At 38.4% G+C, this 26,953-nt stretch overlaps 1 pseudogene; it reads right to left on the bottom strand.

Moving 5' to 3' along the window:
* The window catches only part of LOC137097125 (uncharacterized), a 167,713-nt pseudogene that overhangs the window by 87,067 nt on the left and 53,693 nt on the right, over window positions 1-26,953 (bottom strand).

Genomic DNA, 26,953 nt, shown 5'->3' with positions numbered 1-26,953 from the left:
GGTAAAAGATCTTGGAGGGCCATATCCGGCCCCTGGGCCTTAGTTTGAGGACCCCTGCTCTAAATAGCAAATCCAGGGAGTTTATCAAGCCTTTTGCCTAATAGCATACAACAAACATATATGCTCAGCTTGGTTGCCCATAAGTGATTGTCTATGATGACGATGACGATGGCTCACAGTATGCACTTTCCTCATGTAACAAATACTTAAATATTAGGGCTGGGCGGTTTCATTCGTTAATTTTGTATATCGTTTTTTTTCCGTTAATTTCCCATATATGAAACGATATCAAACTTTTTCCCAAACCCGGAAGTGTATTTTCAAAATCGAAACAGCATGCGCCAAATATTTTTGTATTTTCGTCCATTTCGGAAATACGTAAGGTGGCTAGATGCTTGCTGGGAGCTCCGGGAGCCAAAATCAGAAGAACCCACGGAGCTGATTGCCCTGTGGGTTCTCATGATTGGGCCCGCAGTGCCTCCTGCTGAGGATTATTAGGCTGGCTCTCCTCTCTCTCCTCTCCTTAGCCAGTCAGAGCATGAAAGAGGAGGAGGAGGAGGAGAGGGCGGGGAAGGCGCCGGCTGAGCAAGTGAGCGAGAGGGCGAGCGACCCTCAGCGGGAAGGCGGCCCCGTCCCTCCTTCCTCACCTTTGCGGTGGGTGTGCTTTGGAGGAGCCGGGCCCGATTCGGCGGCAGCGCTTGAGGGCCCGCCAGAGTGAGTGCCTGCCTTCCCTCCTTTCCCTTCCTCTTTTCTTTCTTCTCCTTTCCCTCCTCTTGGTGGAGAGAGAAAGAGAGAGAGAGAGAGAGAGCCCGCAGGACTCAGAAGGGTGGGACGGAGCTGGGAGCAGTGGGGAGGCTCAGTCTGTTTGCCCTGTGGCTCTTTTTGGCAAGCATTTTCTGCCAAATATTTTTTATTATTATTAAAAAATAATAATAATTAAATTAAAAAATATTGAAAAAATATTGAAAAAAATTTCGTTGATGCTTTATTCTTTGCGCATGCGCAACCGCGGGCGCCATCTTTACAAAACGTTTTGTAAATATTAACGAAATTTCGTAAATACCAAACTTTTTTTATGGAAAATTTCAGATATATTTTAAAATACAAAACGCTGAGGCACCCTAAAAACGAAACAATATTAGAAACAATTTTTTCCGTTGTTACCCAGGCCTATTAAATATGTATCAGAACCAGGAAGATACAATATTATCCTTTTCCCTTTTTATATTTTAACCAAAACCTAGAATTTTATTTCCCGCTGAACACTTTTAAAGGACCCTTGCTCCTCAAAGTCTGAACAGTTTTGCATGCAGTAAATAAATAAATAAATATGAGGTGTTTTGTTTTTTTAAAAAATGGGATACAAATAAAATAGTGTGCTGACCATGCCTCTATTACTCAGTGCTTGCTGCTCATGGGAGGGAAATGTTAGATTGCAAAAGTGGAACTTGATTTCACGCTTCTTGGAGAAAGTCACATACTGCATTTTACAGCGAATACATCTAAAAGTTAAAGTGAGAGATGTTCTGCAGTGGGTGGGGGTTAGAAAAGAGGAACTAAACAGAAAGTCTAACAAATCCTACTAACTGTGCATCTTCATACATGTTAATCTATCTGCTGTTGCTCTTATTTCTTGGGATGAAATCTCTAGCTTGCTTTGTGCTCAGGCATGAAAATAAAAAGCTGACATTTTTTAGCTTCACACAATGGCATGATTTTCTGCGAGCTTTGCCTTTATGCTAATTGTTTTTGAACAATGTGCATAAATAGAATAGATTGTGTCAATTGTGCCAAAATACAGTAACTTCTGCATTCTTGCCGACCTTTGCATATCAGAAGCATCAGGTGCTTTATTTTTATTTTATTTTATGAAGCTTTTTCCTCAATGGGAATACCCTTCTGTGATTATTATATATGTGTGTTGTGCAGAAGTTATTTGTTCAATTTTTGAAAACTTTAATTTGGAGAGAAAATATTTGCTGTCCTCATATTTCACTGGAGCATATAGTCTTTAAAGGGTTTTGCTGATATACTATCTCAATATCCCACTGCAACACTAACTTTTGTGAATTTTCTTCACATCCCCTCTCATTGCCAGATTACTTGAAGTTAAATATGTGAATGTGTCTCCCAAATTTCTAAAAGCTGTCAAAGTATTTTTAAAATAACAATGATATATGGACTTTCATTCTGAAATATTGATCATCTACTATTAATGTATTCTCAAAGGCTTTCATGGCCGGAATTACAGGGTTGTTGTAAGTTTTCCAGGCTGTATGGCCATGTTCCAGAAGCATTCTCTCCGGATGTTTCGTCTGCATCTATGGCAGGCATACTCAGAGGTTGTGAGGTGAAACGTCAGGAGAGAATGCTTCTGGAACATGGCCACACATCTACTGTTAGTTATGTTTGGTTGCCTGGAACTAACTCTTTGTTTCACAAAATTCAGTCTTCATTTCTTGATCCTTGGCCTTAGATTCCAACAACTGGAGTCTTTCCTTTGTTTCCTGCCTTTGTATTCAAGTCAGCTATAATAATCAACCTCTTCTGTTTTTTTTTTTTTTGTGTCTGATCAATTTCTTCTGGATGCTGGCTCAGAATCTTTTGATTTCTTTAAATTCTCCCTCTGCATTTGGAGCATAAACTTTGATTATGGTTACATGAGTGGGTTTTCAATGTACTTTTATTTACATTTTTAGTCAGACTTTTCATTATAGAACCTGGCTGTTTTTCTTCAATCATGATACATTATGCTAGCCCATTTCTTCATCTTCAACTATGTTTGTAGTGTAAAGCACTTTTGTAATTATACTATTTGATTGAAAGATGTCACATTCTAGTTCACTTTAGTTTTCTCATGCCAAAGACTATAACGTACACACATACTTTTTCTATCTGTTCATGATTCATACTTTTTGGATTGCATGTTCATATTGTCCCTTTCTGGACAAGATACTGAAGCATATGGTGGCTTCCTAACATCAGGGATTTCTGGATAAAATGGACTATCTACAATCATTTCAATCTGTTTTCAGGCCTGGTTATGGGGCAAAGACAGGTTTGGTCATCTTGGTGGATGACCTATGCAAAAATCTCAGCAGGGGGTATGAGGCCCTTCCACACAGCCATGTAATCTAAAATATCAAGGCAGAAAATCCCACAATATCTGCTTTGAACTGGGTTATCTGAGTCCACACTGCCATATATTCCAGTTCAAAGTGAAAAATGTGGGATTTTATGCAGCTGTGGGGAAGGACCCACAGTTTTCATGGATCACTCAGCAGCTTTCAACACTATTGACCATAATGTCCTTATCGGCTGCCTTTCTGGAATGGAATCTAGGGGCACTGTTTCACAGTAGTTCCATTCTTTTCTGGATAGGTAAACCCAGAATGTGATGCTGGGGGATTCCTGTTCAAACCCTTTGTCATTAGCTTGTGGGGTCCCTTCGGGCTTGCTTTTGTCTCCCATGCTACCAACCTATTCATTGATCCACTGAGAGATCTCCTCCAGAGTTTTGGGGTGTGGTACCATCTAAATGCAGATTACAATCAGCTGTTCTACTCTACAGATTTCTTTTTTTAATAATATCTTTATTAACATTTTCATAATACATAGGCAATCAAAGAATGCAGATAAAAACAGATAGAGGGGGGAAAGAGTAGAAAGGGGGTAACGAGAGGAGAGATGGTGGGGATTTGTGGGCGGGGGGATTGGGTGTGGTTTTGGTAGGATGGGGGGGCGGGTAAGATATAGGTTATGGTATCAAAGGATAGTTTCAAGATTGAAAAAGAGGTATAGGTTAAAAGAAAAGAATTCAAGATAAAAGAAAATTTTCTTGTCCATCTATGTGACTTCCAGGACTCTTCAAGGTTGGTTTTTTTCCGTTTCCTTCTTTCCTCCTTCTCTCTTCGTCTTGTTGGTTATTATAACGACTGTCTTATTGGCTATTGATCAATCCCACCGCTGCCACCAATTATAAAGGCTCCTTTATGGCTGTCTGGGCAGGGGGGTCAAACAATATCTCTGGACAGGGGGTAAAGCAAATCCCACCAACTGTCCCTCCACTATAAAGAATTTACACCACTTTGGTACCAATAGAACGTTTGAGGGGATTAGTCTCACTAATTAACTTCCACTGCCACCATAAACAATTATACAGGAACACTCTAGCTGGTTAAACTATTAAAAATGTTTTTAGACCACCAAGTATTGTGTTTTCTTATTTTCTTCTTTAAAGGGAAGCCGGTGAGGTTGAAAAGGAAAAGGGACTAAATCCACAAATGTACACTTGACTCAGGCTTTTAAGTTTCAAAATAATAAAGAAAGTTTATTTAATATAGTATAGAAAGAAAGTGTAAATGCTGTTTAATAAGCTTGGCTGTTACAGATAAAATGTTCTGGTTCTTGAAAGCGTGACGGTTGCATGAGAATGGTTCTTTCTTTGATACAAATACTGTATAAAGATTTACTTCTCTTTAAACACAAGTACTCTTGACAGGATCTGAAATCTCTTGCCAAGATACAACTGTAGCCTAGCTACCCCCAAAACCCAGCTATTTTTTCCCTAAATAGCTGCGCCCAGTTTGCTACAGCTTACTTCGCTGGCAAACTTCAGGCAAACTGCCTATTCTTAACATGAACTCCTAAAAACTTCTGTAATCCTGCTCTAAACTCTAACATCAACAGACTGCCTGAAAAAGCCTCCTTCTTTCCCTCCCAAACAGTCTAACTCCGCCCCCCTTTAATAAACCAATCCTGGCTGTTCTAAGGCTGGCTCAGGCCTAGGCCACTCCCCCTCTCTGAAATGGAGCTTTTCCTAAACTAAAATGGCTCCTGCTGCCCTCTGCCAGGTCTTCCAAAGGTAAGGGATCTTTACAGTTATATACTTAGATTTGACTAGTATTTTTTTGTTTGTATTTGATTCTGTTTCGTTTTGTCTGTGTGTGCTTCATTACCTATTACTTAATTTTTTATTTTTAAGTATTCCTTAAATTTTGTCCAGTCGGTTCCTGCCTCTGTTACTCCTTTACTCCTTTGTATTAGATGATTTAGACTGTCCATGTTTCTGACATCCAATATTTTTCTTTTCCAGTCTTCAATTCTGGGTGTTTCTTTTTTCCTCCACAGTTTTGCAAAGCACATCCTGGCAGCTGTAGTGGAGAGGAACAGCAGTTTGTCTGTGTTTTTGTCTAACTTCATCTTTGTAAGGAATATTTCCGCTTTCAGTGGTATATTAATCTTCAAAATTTTTTGCAATAACTTCTGGATTTCCTTCCAGTACTCTCTCGCTTTCTTACATTGCCACCACATGTGATGTAGTGTCCCCTCCACTTCCCCACATTTCCAATCTACTCTACAGATTTCTACCAAGAAATCTGTTATGGGTTGTTGTAGGTTTTTTTCAGGCTGTATGGCCATGGTCTAGAGGCATTCTCTCCTGACGTTTCACCTGCATCTATGGCAAGCATCCTCAGAGGTAGTGAAGTCTGTTGGAAATAGGCAAAAGGATTTATATATCTGTGGAATGACCAGGGTGAGACAAAGAACTCTTCTCTGCTGGAGCTAGGTGAGAATGTTTCAACTGACTACCTTGATTAGCATACAATGGCCTGACTGTGCCTGGGGCAAATTTTGTTGAGAGGTAATTAGATGTCCCTGCCTGCTTCCTCTCTGTTGTTGTGTTGTTGCAATTTTAGAGTTTTTTAATACTGGTAGCCAGATTTTGTTCATTTTCATGGTTTTCTCCTTTCTGTTGAAATTGTCCACATGCTTGTGTATTTCAATGGCTTCTCTGTGTAGTCTGACATGGTGGTTGTGAGAGTGGTCCAGCATTTCTGTGTTCTCAAATAAAATGCTGTGTCCAGGTTTGTTCATCAGGTACTCTGCTATGGCTGATTTCTCTGGTTGAAGTAGTCTGCAGTGCCTTTCATGTTCCTTGATTCGTGTCTGGGCGCTGCGTTTGGTGGTCCCTATGTAGACTTCTCCACAGCTGCATGGTACACGGTAGACTCCTGCAGAAGTGAGAGGATCCCTCTTGTCCTTTGCTGAATGTAGCATTTGTTGGATTTTCTTGGTGGGTCTGTAGATAGTTTGTATGTTGTGTTTCCTCATCAGCTTTCCTATGTGGTCATTGGTTCCCTTGATGTATGGCGAAAACACTTTTTCTCTGGGTGAATCTTCATCTTTATTCTCGTGGCTTGTTCTTGGTCTTGCAGCTCTTCTGATGTCTGAGGTGGAGTATCCATTGGCCTGTAGAGCCCAGTTGAGGTGGTTCAGTTCATCTTGGAGGAGGTGGGGTTCGCAGATTCTTTTTGCACAGTCTGCCAAGGCTTTAATGGTGCTTCTTTTTTGACTTGGGTGATGGTTGGAGTTTTTATGTAGATATCTATCTGTGTGTGTGGGTTTTCTGTAAACGGTGTGACCCAATTGTTGATCTGGTTTGTGGATGACTAGGACATCTAGAAAAGGCAGTCTTCCTTCATTTTCTTTTTCCATGGTGAACTGGATGTTTGGGTGGATACTGTTAAGATGTTCCAGGAACCTGTTGAGTTCTTCTCCGTGGCTCCAAAAGGTGAAAGTGTCACCCACATATCTGAACCATATAGTGGGCTTTTTGGTTGCTGTTTCAAGGGCTTGTTTTTCAAAGTGTTCCATGTAGAAATTAGCTATGACCAGGGTGAGAGGGCTCCCCATAGCTACTCCATCTTTCTGTTCGTAGAATTCATTGTCCCACTGAAAGTAGCTGGTGGTGAGGCAATGGTGAAACAGAGCTGTGATGTCTTCTGGAAACTTTTATATTTTTACTAGGTTTTAAGCTGTTTTAAATAATTGTTTTGAATGGATGGCTGATTTAACAGTTTTTAGCCTAGTTGTTATTAGCTTTTTAGTTGTCCTTTCCTACAATTATATAATTTTAGAATGGGAAGGGGCCATCATGGCTGTCCAGTTTAATCTCCTTCTAAGGACAAGGTGTTGATTTTGACTTTTAAAGGCCTACATGGTTTGGGTTCTGGTTACCAACAGGGTTGCATTCTCCCTTACAATGTGCCCTGCACACTTAGGTTCTCTGGGGAGCATGTACTCCAACCAGCCAGAACCTGACTGCCGACCGGTACCCATTGGCTGCCCCTAGACTGTGGAATTAACTGCCAGAAGAGGTCTGACAGTTAAAGGAGCTGTCTGATTTTTTTTAAAAGTCTAAAGACATTTCTCTTCTGGCAGGCCTACCCAGCCAGTATTAATCATGAATTTTAAATTTGCATCCTGTGCTTTGATCTCTGTTCTGTGTATTTTAATATGTATTTTATAGAAGTATGTTTTGGTGTGTATCTTTTATAGAAATATATTTAATATGTGTATTTATAGAAACTTTGTGGTTTTTGGGATTTAACTATGCTGTAACCCACCTCGAGCCATGAGAAGTTGATAAAAATATTATTACTACTACTACTATTCGGGAATACACAATTGACACACCCCTGGGACAAATTAATTTTATCTCAATTTGAAAATCTCCAAAGAAGGAGAGTTCAACATCTTCTAATACAGACTATTCCACTGTTGAATAGCTCTTACAGTAAAGATATTCTTCATAATAGGTAGAATATCCTTTCCTATAATTTGAATTAACTGATTTATGTTGTGTTTTCTGGAGGAGTAGAAAAAACTCACTACACCCTCTATATTGTATCCATTCAGATATCTTAAAATGATTATCATATTACCTCTTTGATTTCCTGTATTTGAACTTTCCATCCCACCCCATGCCTGGCTCCATAAGTCATTCCTCACAATGCTTGTTCTTTTTTCCTTTCCTTTTTAATGTTGGAGACAAAAATGGTCTTCTCCAATCTGTTGGGAACTCTCCTGCTCTTCAAAAAGTCTCCAAGATGATTGACACTGGCTTTCAGATTACATATGCATGGACTTGAATATGTAATCTCAAAACTACTGTCAATCATCCTGGAGAGTTATTCTGGATGCTGAATGCAGTCCGTCCAGTCCTGAAAACTTGAATTAATTTAGAATAATCAGGTATTTTTGCTATCTAATCTAAACTTTATGCTATTTTAGTATCAAGACTTGTAGAGGGGTTCCTCAGATCTGCTTTCACACAGATGGTCACACTGGGGGCAACCCAGCTATGGGGTTACCTTCAGGGCTCAGGTGGTATAACTAAAGGGAGGACTGAACAAAAAGCCAAGGGTGATGCCTACATCAGACAATCTCACACTAGGTTGCCCCCATGGCTCCTTTTCAGTTCAACACAGTTAAATGGGTTTTAGATTAAATAAAGTGGTCCTCATTAAGCCCAATTTTGTGTTTCCAGTATTGTTATTCCACTGTAGGTCAGCAGTGCTGTCACTCTCCTTTCCTATTTGAATGTTTTTGTTGTTTGCTTTGTTTTTACATAGGCCTCTCTCTATATTACTATGTTCCAATACAGTTTGCTTTTATCTATATGGTAAACCATCTTGGGTCCCATTCTGGAACAAAGGTGGGATGTAAATAGATTGGAGAAATGGATGAGTTTTGAATATTTGTTACATATGAATATTATGCTAGGGGAGGAAGCCATTATTCATGGATAGAAGTTTGCTGTCTTGTGTGGATATCTTTTGTGCTCTTTTTTCACATGAGAAAAATATGAAATAATTAAACAATCCAGTGTATGATTTGACATTCGTGTTCTGAATTAGTTGATTGTATCTACAATTTGAAATTGTGGCAGCATAGTTATGTTTTGAAGAGGCTTAATTTCATATGGTTTTCTACTGGACCTTGAATGGATGGTTGATTAAACTTTAATTGATTTCAATAAATAAGAGAATGAATAAATGGGAAAATGTTTAAAGTTTCTTGGCATTCACAAATCAATATGCTTATTATTGATATACTTAAAAGAACAAATAGGCATATTGTGCAAAATAAAATATTCACTAATGTATGAGGAAAAAAAGATTTCTTGTATGTTTAATGTCAAGAGGTTATTCTTCTCATCTGTACATTGTAAAAATGACTGAAATGAATTAGTAAATGCCATATTTGGCATGTTAAGTTTAGCAATGTATCTTTTATTTCCCTTTGTCTTTTTTTAGCATTTCCAGATTACTTGGGTAAGTATTTTGTGATTTATTAGTTATTTATTTAAAATAAGTCAAATGAATATATTCCAAAATGCAAAAGTAGAATATTTAGTGATTTCACTGTGTGTGAAGATATGTAAGCAGAATACAAAAAAAAAAAAAAAGACTTTGAGAGTCTAAGGCAAGTTACAACCTGACTAGAGGGAGAAAGTGTCTTGCCTCAAATATATCAAAGACTTTCTGTGCTGTCTGTTTAGGAACAGAACAGCTAAAGAAGGTCCCAGCAGGATTTTATTTATTTATTTATTTATGGTATTTCTATCCCACCTTTCTCAGCCCAAAGCTGACTCAAGGCAGCTTACAAATTGGCAGCAATTTGATGCCACAACAGTCATAAAATGCAATTAAAAAATTTAAGACAACATTATAAAAATTCATACAAAAACCATTAAGAACATATAATCACCAATGTCTTCCTCTTCATCTGATTTTCCAGTAGCATTGTCTAAGCCATTCCATGTTTCACTTTTTCATACTTCCATGTTTATCTATTATGATGCATTTCCAAAAGCTTGTTCTAAGAGCCAAGTTTTTACTTTTTTCAGAAAGTCAGGAGGGAGGGGGGCAATCTTATATCCCTAGGGAGGGAGTTCCACGGCCAAGGAGCCACCACTGAGAAGGCCCCATCTCTCGTCCCCACCAGACATGCTTGCAAAGAAGGTGGGATTGAGAACAGGGCCTCCCCAGATGATCTTAAGTTCCTAGATGGTTTGTAAGGAGAGATATGTTCAGACAGGTGAGCTGGGCTGGAACCGTTTAGGGCTTTATTTATTTATTTATTTATTTATTTGCTTACTATATTTCTATACCACCCTTCTCAGCCTGAGGGCGACTCAGGGCAGTTTACAAAATGGCACAATTCGATGCCACAATAATATAAAAACAGCTAAATGCATATAACATACATAAAATTCCATAAACAGTAAAATCAATAAAAGCATAAATCCCCCGCATCTCAATACCAAAATCGTTATCCGATAATAATAATAATAATAATAATAATAATAATAATAATAATCATCTTTATTTGTACCCCGCTACCATCTCCCCAAGGGACTCGGTGCAGCTTACATGAGGCCGAGCCCACAATACATCAGTACAAGCAATAAACACAACAATAAAATGATCACAATTGTCCAGTCGTTCCAAGGTCAAGAAGTTACCTGCTACACTGCATTTGAGAAAGCCTACTCACAAAGCCATGTTATGACGTTTTTTACAAAATATTAAGAGGGTGGGGGGCGATCGAATGTCCCTAGGGAGAGTGTTCCACAGCCGAGGGGCCATCACTGAGAAGGCTCCATCTCTCATCCCCCCAACCGAACCTGTGAAGAAGGCAGGACCGAGAGCAGGAGCTCCCCATAAGATCTTAAATTCCTAGATAGTTCATAAGGAGATATATGTTCAGCTAGATAAACAGGGCCAGAACTGTTTAGAGCCTTTATAGACTAAAGCCAGCACTTTGAATTGTGCCCGGTAGTAAACTGGCAGTCAGTGGAGTTGGTGCAACAGAGGAGTTGTATGTTCCCTGAGCATTGCTCCAGTTAGCAACCTGGCTGCCGCCCATGGGACCATTTGAAGCTTTTAAACAGTATTCAAAGGCAATCCCATGTAGAGCTCATTGCAGTATTCTATATGGGATGTAACCAGAGCATGGAATGTGTGGAATTCTAGAGAAAACTATACATATATCAAATATAGATTTGGATAACAAAATCTGCCTTTCCCTCCCCCATTCATTTTTTAAAAAATGTATCTTGTTCTACTTTTAAAATATTTCCACCCTGTGAAGAATTTTTGCAAGATTTAGTATATTTGTTAAAATCAAATTATCCCACATATTCAGAGCTAAATTTGCTAGATAACAGCTATTACCTTCATCAAGATGACAATGCCATTAAATGTTGAAGATTAAAAATATAAAGAAGAGAAAATCTAATTCAGTACCACAAATCTGATTGAGTAAACCAAAAATCAAAGCAACACTTCTTTGATTTGATCACAAAAAACCCGGGATACATGAATATGTTTCATATACATATCTATTGTTTCCATCTTGAATATTTAATTAAGAATTCAACCCCCAAAACTAGAGTTGAATTATCTATTGTCAATAATAAGTACTTTGTCTAAATCATTTCTGAGTAGAGTGGCAAAATGTGAGAACTTAATTTGTTCAGGGAGAACATAAATCAGCACCAACTCTCCCTACCCTCTCATGGCACAATTTCTGGTCATTTTGGATGCATGGGCAGGAAATGCTGGCACCCTGAAATGTTTTCCCCTCTTTACAGAATTACCTTTGTCTTCTCCACATGTCATCTCAAAATCCATAATTTTGGCCCCCAAACCTCCCTTTGATTTAAAAATAAAAACAATTTCTACGCAAGTATATACTGTACCTAATGTTCAGACTTATAAAAATTGAAGCCACATGAGCAGCTTGTTCCTGTTTGAGACATTGGGTAAATCTACCTGCCATAGATAGAGATGCATTTTTCATATAGCTACAGATTTCTTGGCTGATACCATAATATTTATCACCTTAATTAAATATTTAGTGTATTAAGGTTATTCCTCGTTTTTGTATCTTCCTCTGAGTAAGACAAGAACAGCTGGGAAAAATGTAGACAAGCTTAGCGATGAGGCATAATGAAGGAATATGGTAGGGAGGGCACTTCCAATAAAGTGTAGCACTCATCTTGAAACTTAATTGTATCCATAGGTCAAAGGAATGAGACTTATAGTAGGGAAGTGAAGATTAACATGCATACAGAACATATGCTCATATCTGAGAGGCATGATGAAGTCATATTCCATTTTTCCACACAAGAAAAACAAAAGCTCTTATAGAAAAAGTACATACTTCTCTAGGAATTTTACATATCTGCATAAGACTTTCCTGTGTTAAAAGCATGATTAGTCTGTTCTGTAAGAATGATCATGGGTTAAATGTTTACTCCCCAGTTTAATTCTAAAAATATTTTGAGGTATTTGCCATAAGATAAAACATTCTTCAAATGACATTTAAAAGAATGAAATTGCTAGAATCATTCATTTCTTTAATTTAATATTTAAAAATTATGTGTAATTCAAAATAAAACCCCTTCAGGCAACCCTTTATGAAAATACCAATTTTAAGCAAGGAAAATTCCCATATGCATAGTTTATGCCTGCTGTTCTTTTAGCTGCCTCTTCTATTAGGCAACATTTAAAGCAATACTGATAATCAAGACATATTGAAGTAAATAATCTATTGCCTCCCCAACCCCATGAGTGCAATATGTAATGCAAAATGCATTTTTGTAAATACTTGAGATCTTTGCCTGGACTGCAGTAACTTTATGGGTAAATAAATATGTCAAAATAAGTCAAAACTTTATGGGTAAATAAATATGTGTCTGGGTGAGAATGTCTCCTAAAGCTTCAGCTACAAAGAAATGAAGAAAACTGAGTCCCACTGAGCCATAAGCCAACACTTAGCTTTGCTTAGATGTAAAACATTTTGTGGACTAAAATCATTATGATATGGGTAGGGAGCCTTTGGACTTCCAACCTGTACTATTAACCAATCTGCCAGAATATTATTGGAATCTTTATTTCATGTCATATGCAAGATGTCATGTTCCCAACCCTGCATTATAACGTACTTAACTATACACACTCCTCTGCACTGGCTGAAAATAATTTTGAGAGAAACTGAATTTGAATTAAACCTTTAAGCTTTTATTGCTTTACCTACATCTTGATATAACAAGCAACTACATTTGTTTAATTGACAAGATTAGACATACATTAGAGCTTGTACAGTTTTATCTGGTACATTACCTCCCTCCTTCAATCCATCACACAGTTAAGGCTATATAAAACCTCTGTAGCAAATATCGGTATTTCATTGCAGATAAATTTGTCTTCCTGTGATCACTTTCACCCTTCTTTGGTTTTGATGTCTTTATGAGATGTTTATCCTCATGAAGTAGATGAGCTTGCTCTCTGTGGAAAACACTGTAGCAAGAGCTGTTATAAGGTGCAGTGCTCCTAAAGCAACAAGATATAACCTTGCCATTCACCTTTTATCATGACTTTTAAATTCCACTAACTATTTCACTCATGATATAAACTATGATCAGCAAATGTGAAGCCAGGTGTACCCTTTAAAGGTCCATAAGGGTTTTCTCCAAATATCTACAGATGTAGTTGATAATTGTTTGTTATTTCGATTCCCTTAGTGACATAGTGTGTTTAGTTTAATACTATATTGGCTTGGTAATAAGGTAAGAAATAGATCAGGGACAAATATAAAGGACAAAGTAACAATGACAAAACTCCACCTGTTCATTGCACACTAACATTAAGTCAAACAGTGATCATAGAACCATAGAGTTAGAAGAGACTGCAAGGGCTATCTAGTCTAATCCCCTGCTATATAGGCACAGTCAAAGTAATCCAGAGGGCCATCTCACCTCTGTTGGAAACCTATTTCACTGTTTCACTGTTCTTTGTCACTATCAGAAAGTAAATGATGTTAGTTTTGCTGAGCAGTCTGGCAGTAAAACTAATATCATTTGAAAGGTTTTCCTAATGCTTCAGCAGAATCTATTTTCCTGAAATTTGAATACATTGGTTAGTGTCTTCATTTCTAGAGCAGCAAAACTGATGATATTCTCTCCAGTATTTAAACATGGCTGCCATGTCTTCTCTCAACCTTCTCTTCTCTAAGCTAAACATATACAGCTCTCTAAGTCAAAACTTTGACCATTTTATTCATCCTTCTCTGGACATGCTTGTCAATATCCTTCTTGAATTGTGATGCCCAGAACTGGACACAGTATCCCAGTTGAGTTCTGACCAGAGCAGAATAGAGTAGTGTTTCCCTCAATTTAGATACTATACTCTTATTGATGAAGCCTAGAATTGCATTGGCTTTTTTCACTGTCATGTCACACTGTTGATAGGAGTTGGCTAGCTGTAGGATGTATATATCTGCATTTAATCTCTTCTAAGAATGAACTCATACAGATTTTCAAGGCAAAACATATTTTCACAATCATGCTTTGTTTTTCTGTTGTTTTTTTTTGTCCACAGTCATTATCTCTGTGTCAGTGTTTCTCAAGCTTTTGTCAGTGAATTCATCTGTGGTGATAGTTTACTGATGATAATCAAAAAATCCCCACAGCTCCATTAAAGGTATTACTACTCATTGAATCCCAAGGCAAGTGCCTCCCTTCTTGAGAAAAAATATTAAATTTTCACAACAAATTAAAAATTAAAAAAACCCAACACAGACACTTGGGGTGGGGCGGGGCGGGGAGAGAACACAAGGGTCTACATAACTCCGCAAAAAAGTTTTGATATCTCCTTCTCTGCCAACCCTGGAGAAATGTTTCATAGTTTTGCGAGATTCAATGTCCACATGTGAAAAGGACTGGTCTGATTGTAGACCTATATTTCCCTGTCTGAGATGACTGTCCAAATGGTACATCCCAGTCACCTAGATCAATGTATCTCCCAAATTAATTTGGCTCCTTTAGAGCACACAATGAAATAAAATCCAGAAGCACTCTTTTTTTTATTTCTGGGAGTAATAATAGAATCATAGCAAAACAAATGGGCCACATTTTGTTACGTTGACATGACAATACACATGAATTGTTGGATACCCTGACTCAACTGGTTAATAGTTGAGGCAGTCCCAATTATAATTTATATATGACTCACTCAGAAGCTTCAGGTTCTGCCTTTTTTCTGTTTGATATTAGTATCCCACCATAACTGATACCCTTAACAATATAGCTGATTCTCCATACATGCCATGTCTGCCTTGGTTGATCTCATTTTACTAAAGTTTAAAAGTATTTTTGGCCTTCCAGGGTTGTCCCCTGGTTGTAAATCTTCAGACACATAGGCCAGTCTTTGAACATCCTCGCCATCACTTTCCAGTTCAGATAATTATTTGTGAGTTAATTTCTTTCATTGCTTCTGGGCATCTTGCAGTCATAAACTGACTACTTTTAATGAAATATATATTTTTAATTGCCTATGTTTTTCTGTCAGCCTCTCCAAAATTTGTTCACTCAAATACTTGTGAGATTGTCTTGATTTCCTCCTCCCTTTCTGGATTCTATCAAAATGGAAAGTTTTGCCATGTCCTGAGGTCCACTTGTCAAACCTGCCAGATCACTTTGTTACATTTCTAACTCCCAACATCAGCAGTAGCAATTCTTATGGCTAGCCTACTCTTGCTCCTGGATAAGGCCTAGCATATTAGGGAAATATATCATACAGAAGCTTAATTGAAAACTTGGTGATAATTTGATTTGAACCTGTAGACATTTTTTCTTAATTAAAAGGAGGGTTGTGTCACCTTACACCAAGCCTGTTTCCCGAAGCTAGCAAGATCTGTCTCTCCATTACTTCTGCTGCTGTCACTAAGCGTCACCTTTAAATCTGGTGATGAGGTCTACAACAGAATGTCTGCAATGCACACGAATTTCTGTCTTCATTGTCTCTTCAGTATTCCTGACTTTCTGAATCAGCCTGAAAAAAGGGAAGAAAGGATCCTGTTCTTTCTCATAATTTTACCATTAAAACATTAGGTGAACTCCCTGATAGTAAAATCTGTTCATCAGTGGAATATCCTAGCTCAAAGTGTCATGGAATTTGTATTTTTGAAGATTTTTAAACAGAGGGTAGATGATCATTTGTCAGAAATGCTTTGATTATATGTTCCTGCATGACAAGGGGTTAGATTGGATGGCAGTTATAGTCTCTTTTCTCTCTATGGACTGTTCCATGCTGCAGGCAAATTAGCATTGAAGTTTGGTAATAACTTGTGGTGATATTCTCTATCAATAGATGCCATGTGGATAGCTTCAGGTTTGCTCCCTCCTCCCCATGGTTCTCCTAATCACACTAAATTTCAGTGGAATCTTGATTTATGAGCATCCCAAGCTGTGAGCCTTTTGAATCAACATGTGAGCCAGATCCAAGTCATGAGACCCCTCCAAGACAGTGACTATACTGGGAGACTGAAACAGAGAGAGAATGGCCAGAGCGTTATCCTCTCCACCCTCCTACCAAGGGATTCTGCCATCACTTAGGCCTGGAACAGGCTATGTAAGGCTGGTGAGAAAGCTTGAGGAGAGCCTCTGCAGTGGAGAGAAATGCAAGAGATAGCCCCAAAGGCAGGTCAAATTTGGAGGGAGGGAGGGAGGGAGGGAGGGAGGGAGGGAGGGAGGGAGGGAGGGAGGGAGAGGTCTTGGTATGGGTGGCAAGAGGCCTCTTTTCTCTCCATCTCTGCCCCTGAAGGGTGGATGACAGTAGGGAGGTTAAGAAGAAGCCACTCAAGGAGGGAGGGAGGGAGGGACTTTGGCATGCGTTACAAACTTAGTCACAAAACAAATTAAACTCGTACGTCAAAGTATCATTGTACTTTAATATGAGAAGTCTGTTCTACTTCTGTGTTGGTATAGTGGCCAGAACATGATGTCAGGGAACTGGTTTCCTCTCCTCTCCCTTCATGCCCCCTCCCCATTATCAAATTAGATGTTTTCTTTTATGTTATATACTACATATGCCCATTTTTGTACTAAAAGCTTAAATTATGCAATTGCTTTAAAAATTAAAAATAAAGGAATCGCAGTAGTGCAGGAAATCAGAATTGCAAGAGTATGTGAAAGTTTGATTACAGGAAAACAAACTGACAAATTGGCACAGTTGCACTACTGAAGAGACTTGTGATTCTGAAGGTACTTGATGCCGTATGTACCGTTATCTGCACTAACACAACAGTAGCAGAAAAGTGGTTTGGTATGATAAGGTCCTATGTTTCTGTGATTATATGCTTGTGTATTCATAGAAAGGACATGAATAGGCAGTAACAGCAAGGCAAGAGTAGATGAGAATTTAATTTCACTTTGTGTTTTGATAACATTTGACAAAACCCCACAAATTTCTTCATACACAAGATGGGAAAAAACCTTTAATCCCCCCTCCCCAAAAACCCTCTCTAAGTATGTGAAATATTGAAAATACAAGCTTAATCTATCTATCCAGGGCAGGGGTTTTCAAATGTTTTAAGCAGAGGGCAATTTCAAGGTCCCCCCAGACTGTTTGGGGGCTGGGCTATAGTTTGAAAAAAATGGAACAAATCCCTATGCACACTTCACATATCTTATATGTAGTGCAAAAAGATTATGAAAGAACAATACAATATTTAAAATGAAGAACAAATTTAACAACATAAACCTACCAGTGTTTCAATGGGAAATGTGCGGCTGCTTTGGTTGATGAGATAATCAAGATAATTAGGATTATTGTTGTTTTGTGACTTCAAGTTGTTTCAGACTTAGGGTGATCTTAAGTCTAAAATTTAGGGTGGAGTGGGTAAATACATTGGAGGGATGCATCAGGCCTGGGGTCTTAGTTTGGAGCCCTCTGAGGTCAGACTTTTGGTGAAAAACTGTTTGTTCATGATTCCCTATATTTAAACATAAGTAAGGGTTTTCCCCCTTCAGAATTTTTCATCTTTTGCACCTACCAACAAGGCCAATAGATGAACTACAATCTTTACCATGATTGGATTAGATGTACTGATTGACTTTGACTGGGACAATATTTTGTTTTTGGAAAAAAACATCATTGACTTTCTTACGGTTTTTTCCCCAGCACTAGGACTCAAAAGCAATTTTTTGTCAAGTGCATTTAACTAACTTTCAACTTATGATAACTATCATGAGGTTTTTATATGCAAGGTTTATTCAGAGAGGATTTGCTATTACTTTCTATTGAGGCTTAGAGGGCGTGACTTGCCCAAGGTGGAAAAAAACTTTAAACCCTCCAAAACCCTCTCTAAGATTCTTGGATGAAATGAATTATTGGTTCTCTTAGACATCTTAGTGGCTCTTGATACCATTGACTATGGTATCCTTCTGGGACAGCTTTCCCAGATCCTGAACCAGTGTCTGGCCACAGTGATGGACTGGATAGGGCTAACAAGCTGAAACTTAATCCAGACAAGACAGAGGTCCTCCTGGTCAGTCACAAGGTTGATTGGGTTATAGGGTGGCAACTTTTGCTCAGTGGGGTTACACTCCCCCTGAGGAGACAGGTCCACAGTCTGGGAGTCCTCCTGGGCTCAGCACTGACGCTTGATGCTCAGATATCAGCGATGGTTGGGAGTGTCTTTGCACAATTAAAACTTTTGTGCCAGCTACGACCATACCTCAAGAAGCCTGGCTTGGCCAAGGTGATCCATGACTTGGTTACATCTAGATTGGATGTAACCAAGCACGGTTACTGGGTATGAGAGAGAGGACTTTCTCAGTGGTGGCCTCCCAGCTCTGGAACTCCCTCCCCAGGAAGATTAGATTAGCCCTCACTCTGTCCACCTTTCACAGGGACTTGAAAACTTGGATGTTCACGTGTACATTTGAATAATAGTTAGTCCTTGACAGAGGCAGCCTTAGGTAATTTTCAATGGTAAGCAAACAGTATCCCCCCCCCCCCAACCAATTACTGATATATATATTTTCTGTTCATCGTGGGAGTTCTGTGTGCCATATTTGGTTCAATTCCATCATTGGTGGAGTTCAGAATGCTCTTTGATTGTAGGTGAACTATACATCCCAGTAACTACAACTCAAGGTCTATTTTCCCCCAAGAGTGCCCCTGGGCAAAATAAACTATACTGCAAATGCTTACTTTGTGTAATGGGTTGAGCCGCCCCTGGTCCTTGATCATTAATGCCCAGCCCTAATTTACTGATAAGGTTTATTCAGGACTTTGCCACCAACCCTGACCTATCATTTATGCTTTACACAAGACCTGGTTGATTTGATACATTTTTATGATGTTTTATACTTTGCTTGTTTTTAATTGTTTTAATTAGATTGTTTATGTCCTATTATATGTTATGTTTCTAATTGTGTCTTAGCTCTTAAATTCTGTTGTATTCTTGGCTTAGTCCCCATGTAAGCTGCCCTTTTGGGAGATGGTGGTAGGGTATAAGAATAAAGTTATTGTTGTTGTTGTTATTGTATTATTATTATTATTATTATTATTATTATTATTATATGAAATATTGTAAATAAAAGCTTAATCTAAGTATCTATCCAGGCCTGAACAGATATTAGAATCAAAGCCACTGCAATTTGGGCTCTCAAAAAGCTTAAAAAGCTTAACTTCCTGATATTTAATAATCACTGTAATTAAGAGCACTAAAAAGTTTTTAAAAAACCAAAACAACAGCAACATAATACTCTGTTAATGGTCACCATAATCTGTGCAATCAGATCTCAGAGATCTGCAAAAACAAAACAAAAAAAGCAAGACATCTTCATCTGTCTATGGAACCCCATGGATAATGCCAATCTAGCCTTTCCAGAATATTTGAGGTTCTGTTTCTCTAAATAGAAATTCTCTCTTAATAGTAAAATGAAGGTATTTTCTCATTAATATAATAAGGCAGAGTGATAGATTTGGGAAGCAAAGGTTTGATTGCAGAACTCATGAAAATTCATGGATTTTATCTGGGATCTCACATCCCTTAATACAGTACATTCTCCATGTCCATAGGGAACGTGTTCCCAAACATTGTGGATATGTCAAACAATGATTTACAGTGAATTCTATTGAGATGAATACCAAGAATACGATAGGCATGCTGTGATATCTAGAAATTGTTTAAGAGAATACATATTTTTGTTATATCTGGTTAAATGAAACTGTGAATACCAGTTCCGTGGTTACAGGAGTCACAGTGTATTATATGGTACCTTAACTCACTTTGTAAGTTTTCTTTTAAGTGATGAGATGGAATTCCTTTTCATCCATGTCCTAAGGGCTTGAATCATTGAAGCTAACCTGGCACAGCTTGCCTTCCACCACACTGAGCAGAATCAGGTCCAGATGCTCAGAAGAAGTAAACAAAATCCACTGTTTTTACTTTTGCTTGGGACTGCAAAACCAATCACTTCACAGAGCCTATTACATGACTGCTCAATGGGTCCCAAGTTGCCCCTGCCTGTGCTAAATTTCCAGTCGATTCAAAACCAACATTTCAAATCCCCTGGCAAATACTTTAAATGGTTTATAAAGCTGTGTCAGTGAGTTGAATCTAGAGAGACTAAAAGGAAAAAAAAGTTCTCTTGTATATGTGTTACTGCAGCCCTCCAGCTTATTCTCACGAAGGTCAATTGAAACCACACTGTTTTAATATCTGACAGTTCCCAGGATTCTATTACAGTAAATGCATGTTGCACAGTGCTACATAATATTACACTATGTTACATACGCATCAACCCCCAGTAGATGAGATTAGGAAGGGGACACATTGCAGGCAAAAATATATCACAATATATCCCAGGCTCATTCATCTGATACTGCAAAGAGGAAAACAGCTTTCTCTTATCTGATCACCTCTGTGCATTGTAAAATGTATGTGATCCAGAGGTGTTTAAAAGAATAATAAGTGATGAGACGGGAATAAAGGCTTGAATGCTCTAGGCCAGAGAAATATCACTATTTACTGGCCTACTCTAATTTGTGTAAAGACTATCACATCTCTAATTGTTACATTTGTAAAGTTTACATTCTTGTTTCCTGGCTCTAGGATTTTTCTCAGGATTTCTCAAAACTTGGATATATTCTTCAATCATTTTTGAATATATTCAAATATATCCAGTTATCCACATATATCAATGTGATATCTCACTTGTGGAATCATGTGCACATCGTGTCACCAGATTCAGAGCATGGCTCTGGGTCTCAAGGCTTTGTCACCTTCTCCCATCTTCAGAGTAAAAGGAGCAGAGTGTCGAAGAGACATACACAAGAAATGGAAAAGGGGGAAATAACCAAAGAGGAATTCAAACAAATAACCAACATATGTAGTGAAAAGGTAAGAAAGGCTAAGGCACAAAATGAACTCAGGCTTTCCAGAGAGATTACAACCAATAAAATGGGGTTCCTTGGTTATGTCAGTAGAAAATGAAAAAAAGAAAACGGTAGGAGAAGGTGGTGAAATTTTAATAGGGGTGGGGAAAATGCAGACTTGCTTCAATACCTTTTTTGCCTCAGTCTTCTCCCAAAAGGAGATTGGTGTTCAACTTGACCAGCATGAAGCCAAAGAGTGAATAGGTAAAGAAGTAGTCCAGGAATACCTGGCTGCTATAAACAAATTCAAGACTCCAGGGCCAGATGAAGTATATCCAAGAGTATTGAAGAAACTAACAGAAGTCGTTTCAGAACCACTGGCAATATCTTTGAAAATTCTTGGAGAACAGGAGAAGTCCCACCAGACTGGAGGAGGGCAAATGTTGTCCCTGTCTTCAAGAAGGGAAAAAAGAAGACCCAAACAATTCAAAATGACCTTAACATATTAGAAAGCTGGGCCAAACTAACAAAATGAATTTCAACAAGAACAAATGTAAGTTACTACACTTAGAAAAAATGAAATTCAAAGATACAGAATGGGTGATGCCTGGTTTGACAACAGTCTATGTGAGAAAGATTGTGGAGTATTTGTGGACAACAAGTTGAACATGAGCCAACAATGTGATGTGGCAGATAACAAGGCCAATGAGATTTTGGGCTGAATCAAAAGGAGTATAATCTCTAGATCAAGGGAAGTCATGGTACCCCTCCATTTTGCTTTGATCAAATCTCACCTAGAATACTTCTGGGCACCACAGTTCAAAAGAGCTATTGACAAGGTGGAAAGTGTGTAGAGGAGGGTGACTAAAATGATCAAAGGTCTGGAGACCATGCCCTGTGCAGAGAATCTTAAAGAACAGAATATATTTAGCCTACAGAAATGAAGATTGAGAGGAGACATGATAGGCATGTATAAACATGTGAAAGGATGCCACAAGGAGAGGGGGCAGACTAGTTTTCTGCTGCTCCTGAAACTAGGGGCCCTTCCACACAGCCCTATATTCCAGAATATCAAGGCAGAAAATTCCACAATATTTCCTTTGAACTGTGTTATCTGAGACCACACTCTGATAATGTGGGATTTCTTGCCTTGATATTTTGGGATATAGGGCTGTGGAAGGGCCCTAGGACTCAATGCAATAGGTTCAAATTACAGAAAAGGCGATTCCACATGAACATGAGGAAGAACATCCTGACCGTATGAGCTGGTCAACAGTGGAACTCTCTGTCTTGGAGTGTGGAGGAAGTTCTTTTCTTGGAAACTTTGAAACAGAGGTTGAATGGCTATCTGCGAGGGATACTTTGTGCTATTCCTGCATGGTAAGGAGTTGGACTAGATGGCCCATGTGGTCTCTTCCAACTCAAATATTCTATGATTCTATGAAAGTGAAAATCCTATTTTTAAAAATGTGTGCACACGTAAAGGTATATTAAAAAATAAACTCTTTTGCATGGGAGATACAAAAAAATATGGAACATTTTTAAAGGGTTTGTTCTTATGACTAGGATTCTGTCAAAACACTTGACCATTCTTTGTTTGTATGCCCCAAATATGAAATACAGAAAATCCATTTTTGCGGTGCTTTCAATAGCAAGAGTGTTATAAAATTCTATATCTCCTGAACAACTCTGATGTATTCTTTTCTGAGATTGTTGCAAGTTTTATTCTTGAGATTACTAATTTTTAATCATGTTTCTCTTTTTTATCAATGGTTTGCTTTTGTTACACATGGCTGCGCTGTGATTTTGTTAGTAAACGCCAACAGAGGCTGTTGTTGTTGTTGACTTGAAATAACATGGTCTATATACTGTAGTTACTGCTTGATGTATCTTGCAGAGACATCACCAAGGATGCTCCTTGTGACACCAAATGGAGCTGTCTGTAGTATTACGGTATATGCATGTATATGACTAAGTTTCTGTAAGTATCATCTCCTGTGTGTGTGTGTTAAGGGAAAAACACCTGGGCAATTGAAGCAATCAAGGTTAACAAGCTTGAACCACTCCTTGAATGGGGTATAACTTGGGGAGTGTTTTGTAATGAATTTTGGGACTTACTGAAACACTTGCTTCAGAACTTACACAGAGTAAGTTCCAGGCTGAGAGTCTATTATGCTGGTATCCTTGCACCATTTGAAGAAAAAAGAAAATGCATGAATTTAATGCTAAGGACTTTGTGTGAGTGTTATTTCTGCAGATGGACTGAGCTATTTCAAAGCTGGATATTTTGTGTTTTTAAAGCTGCTTATTTGATTCTGTTACTTAAGAGTAAGTTTTGTTTTTCCCATTTACTTGGCTCATATTTACTCGTTGTGAATGCACAAAGGGCTGGAAAGTCTGGAAAGGACTGCACGCATTCTGGGTTTGCTTTCGTATAAACCGCAACATGTAGGACTCTAGTTATGACCCTGAAATCTCAGGATAACTTTGATCTTGTTACTCTATACACACTTCTCTTTTTATCTCACAATTGGATCACGTTCCTTATTCTTCTCAGACTGCTCTTTTTGCAGGAAGGGCTCTGTGTTTTTTATAATCGCTTTTCGATCCTTCGGTGTATCTAAATTGGGGTTGCCTAACTAAGGACTTCATCACATTGAAGCAGGGAAGTGTTTGGTAGAGTATGTTTATAGCAGCACTCAGTCATACTCCATTTAGAAATGAAGTTGATGATTTCCCTACCTCCATCACACTGTTAAATCTATCCATGTCTGCAGTCTTCAGTTGATTTGCCATCACACTGTAGAGATTTGGCTCCACCCACTCACCGTCCCTCCTTCATGTTCTTTGTTGAAAAACAACCCTCCTCTCTTTGAAATCTTAGGGTGGACATTGCATGCAATGAGGTTAGGGAGATGTAGCCTTTTACCCACTTTTTACAACTTTAGACTTGAAGATACACTACTTTGGGGTATTAAGGGATGAATCCATAAAATAACAAGAATATATTAGAATATGCTGCCTTGGAATGCATTGGAAACTCTTTCTTTAGGTGACCACTTTTATTATGTACTAGCTTGGGTACCCAGGAATGCCCGGCTTATTTAAAAAGGGCATATATTGTTTTGGGATGTTTGGTAATATCAGTTTGGTCATATGTTATGCTATGTCTCAGAAAAACAAATCAGTCTTTGCTTTTGTTTTTTATGAATGCTCCCATTAGAAAATGCATAAGGGCATGGGTGAACTACAATTCCCAAAATCGTGGGTCAATCACACACACCCCCAACCCTGCCAGTATTCAAAGTTGGCCACATTGGGTCTGTGTTGCAAGTGCAGTCCAGATCTGTCAGTGTTGGGGTTCAGATAGCAAAAGGCTATTGGAAAAGCATCTATGAAACCATACAGGAAATACTGAAAATGAAGTTCCAAATGAAGTGGTAATCTAAACTAGGGAAGAATGGATACTGAAAATATTGGGCATAATGAATATGGATAAGATAACTTTATCTAAAGACTCATCAAGGCAAACCAAAGATAGCAACAGACTGGACTTTATTGGGAAAAAATGAAATCAGAAAAAAAATCAATATAAATCACCTCCCACCCACGCCCTCCATATCTTTGAAATAAAAACTATATGATAAAAGACAGATATTATTTTGTCCCGTGTGTCTGGAAATAACTTTTGGGGAATAAACACTGGACTTCGGACCAGCATTTTCAAAAGTTGCCAATGTTGAAGAGGGCTCCTGCTTCTGAGAAATGTCCACAGGTGTGGAAATGTCTGACTATTTGCAATTAGAAGTAAAGTGAATGGTGCAATTCCTATCTGCATTGGATGTAGACTGGTGGGAGTTAAGAGAAGGAGATGCACTTTTGCCATAGCAATATGCTTCAGACAACAGGGATTGGCAATAAAGAATGAGGGGTGTTCAATAGAGTGTTTGGGATTAAAACTGGCACATGATTCACAGATTCTCCATATGGGGAAAAAAGTTTTTACAAAAACCTTACATGAAACATATGTAGCTGAGATGTTTCTAATGATACAGTTCTAGCTGTTGGTGACATAACTTCTGTTATTTTCCATCCATTTATATAAATAGCATAGCCAGAGACCTTGACCCTATTGGATGATCCTGCTGCATCAAATGTAACCAGCTTATAATCAGAAACTCTGCAGAAGAATTGGGATGAATCTGGACATCAAAGGGAGGGTTAGGCAGTCCTCCTAATAGATAGTAAATTGTAATTTCTCTTGATTTCTGTTCCAAATGGCCTTGGGGAAATGACTCTTCAAAAGGAACCTGGGTTTTTATATTGTACTGGCTATTGAGTTTAAGGTTTCGGAAAGAATACCAAGAAATCTCAGTTTCTGTTGCATCATATTCTTTCTCACTGAGATATGTGGAATGAATATAGTTACTGCTGCTTGGCAGCCAACTGGTTTCTGCTGATGTTGCAGTGACACTCCAAAGTTACAAGAGGGTTGGTGCAATATGTAAAGTACTTCCTATGTGGAAAGCACATTGCAACTTATCAGAATGTTCTTTGTCGGTCATACTCTGCATTGAAATCCTATAGGAATAAAACTTCAGATCCAGATTCCCAATCATGGCTTTCACCTGGCTGCTGTGCTTGGTATTACAACATAAATCTGTATTGGCATAAATATTATAGTTATGCACTTCTCCCCAGTTATCTGGTACTTGTGGTGGATCCCAGCTGACAATTACCAGCAATCTATCTGGTATGAGTAAGGTTCTGGTGATAAGGCACTATTGTCTGGTCATCACACATTTCGGCTCTGAATCCTTTAGACAAGAGATCAACACACACATCTTCATCAGGGTTGTTGTTCCCTTCCTCACTGCTAGCATTTTGGTATGGGCAACCTATTTCATGGTAGCAATGATACGAAATGTCACTAGCCTCTAAAGGAAGAAAACGTATTTGACCATTACCTAAAACGTCTATCAGATTGGAAGGTATCATCCATCTCCAACCATCCATCCACTTCCCTTCATAGAAATCATCTCCATCCATTTCCACACTGATATAAACAAATTCTCTGGTTGTAAGTGGAAGCTCTCTCTCAGGATTTTTATTAGGGTCATCACAAGGATTGTAACTGTAGTGTGCCAGAAAGACAAAGTTGGGGGAGTCCCTGGGCCAGAAGGTGAAAGCATTCAATTTGATTATTATATTGAATTTCTAATTCTTTCATTTGAGCTTCAAGCTGTTCTGGTGTTCCTCCATTTCCTCTTTTTGTTTTTGTCTGGATTGGATAGATCTGTTGTATTTCTTCTTTCTTCTGCAGTGCTAACAGGGTTTGCTCATGTTCAGATATTGTTGCCATCTTTCCACAATCTTTTTCAAACTGCTAATTGTTTGTACTAACTTCTGAACTTTGCTTTCAAGTCCCTTACTCAGCTGAACAGCAGACTTACAAACATCACTTGCCTGCATTAGTTTCATATTGACCTCAGTGTTTTCATTTTCAATTTTCTCTGCCAATTTATTCTTCTTATGGAGATGGGACTTTTCTTCAGAAATCCTGATGTTTTCCTTTAGTACTTCTTTGAGCTGTGCTTCCAAATCATCACAACTCTTTTGTTTTTCCTTCATTTCATGTTCAAGGGTTTCACACTGTTTGCTTTTATCAGAAAGCTTCTCTTCTAATACTTGCATGTGATATTTAAGTTTGAGGTAGTATTCTTGGAGACTTTTGCCTCTTTCCACCCCCCTCTTGACAATGCCTGCCAGATCGGCATGCTTCTTCTTTAGATGCTTCACTTTCTCTTGTATTTCTGTACAGCTAGTCTTCCTCAGTAGGGTGATGTAGAAGGGTTTCGTGGACTGAGCACAACTCTGCACTCTGTTTCACCAGCTAGCCATAAAAGTCTCCAGACAGCTCTAGGGGTTGA

This window comes from Anolis sagrei, chromosome 5 (genome assembly GCF_037176765.1).
Source record: "Anolis sagrei isolate rAnoSag1 chromosome 5, rAnoSag1.mat, whole genome shotgun sequence".
NCBI classification, from domain to species: Eukaryota; Metazoa; Chordata; class Lepidosauria; order Squamata; family Dactyloidae; genus Anolis; species Anolis sagrei.
Note: the sequence above shows the minus strand (reverse complement) of the source record. Positions and strands in the feature narration are given on the sequence as shown.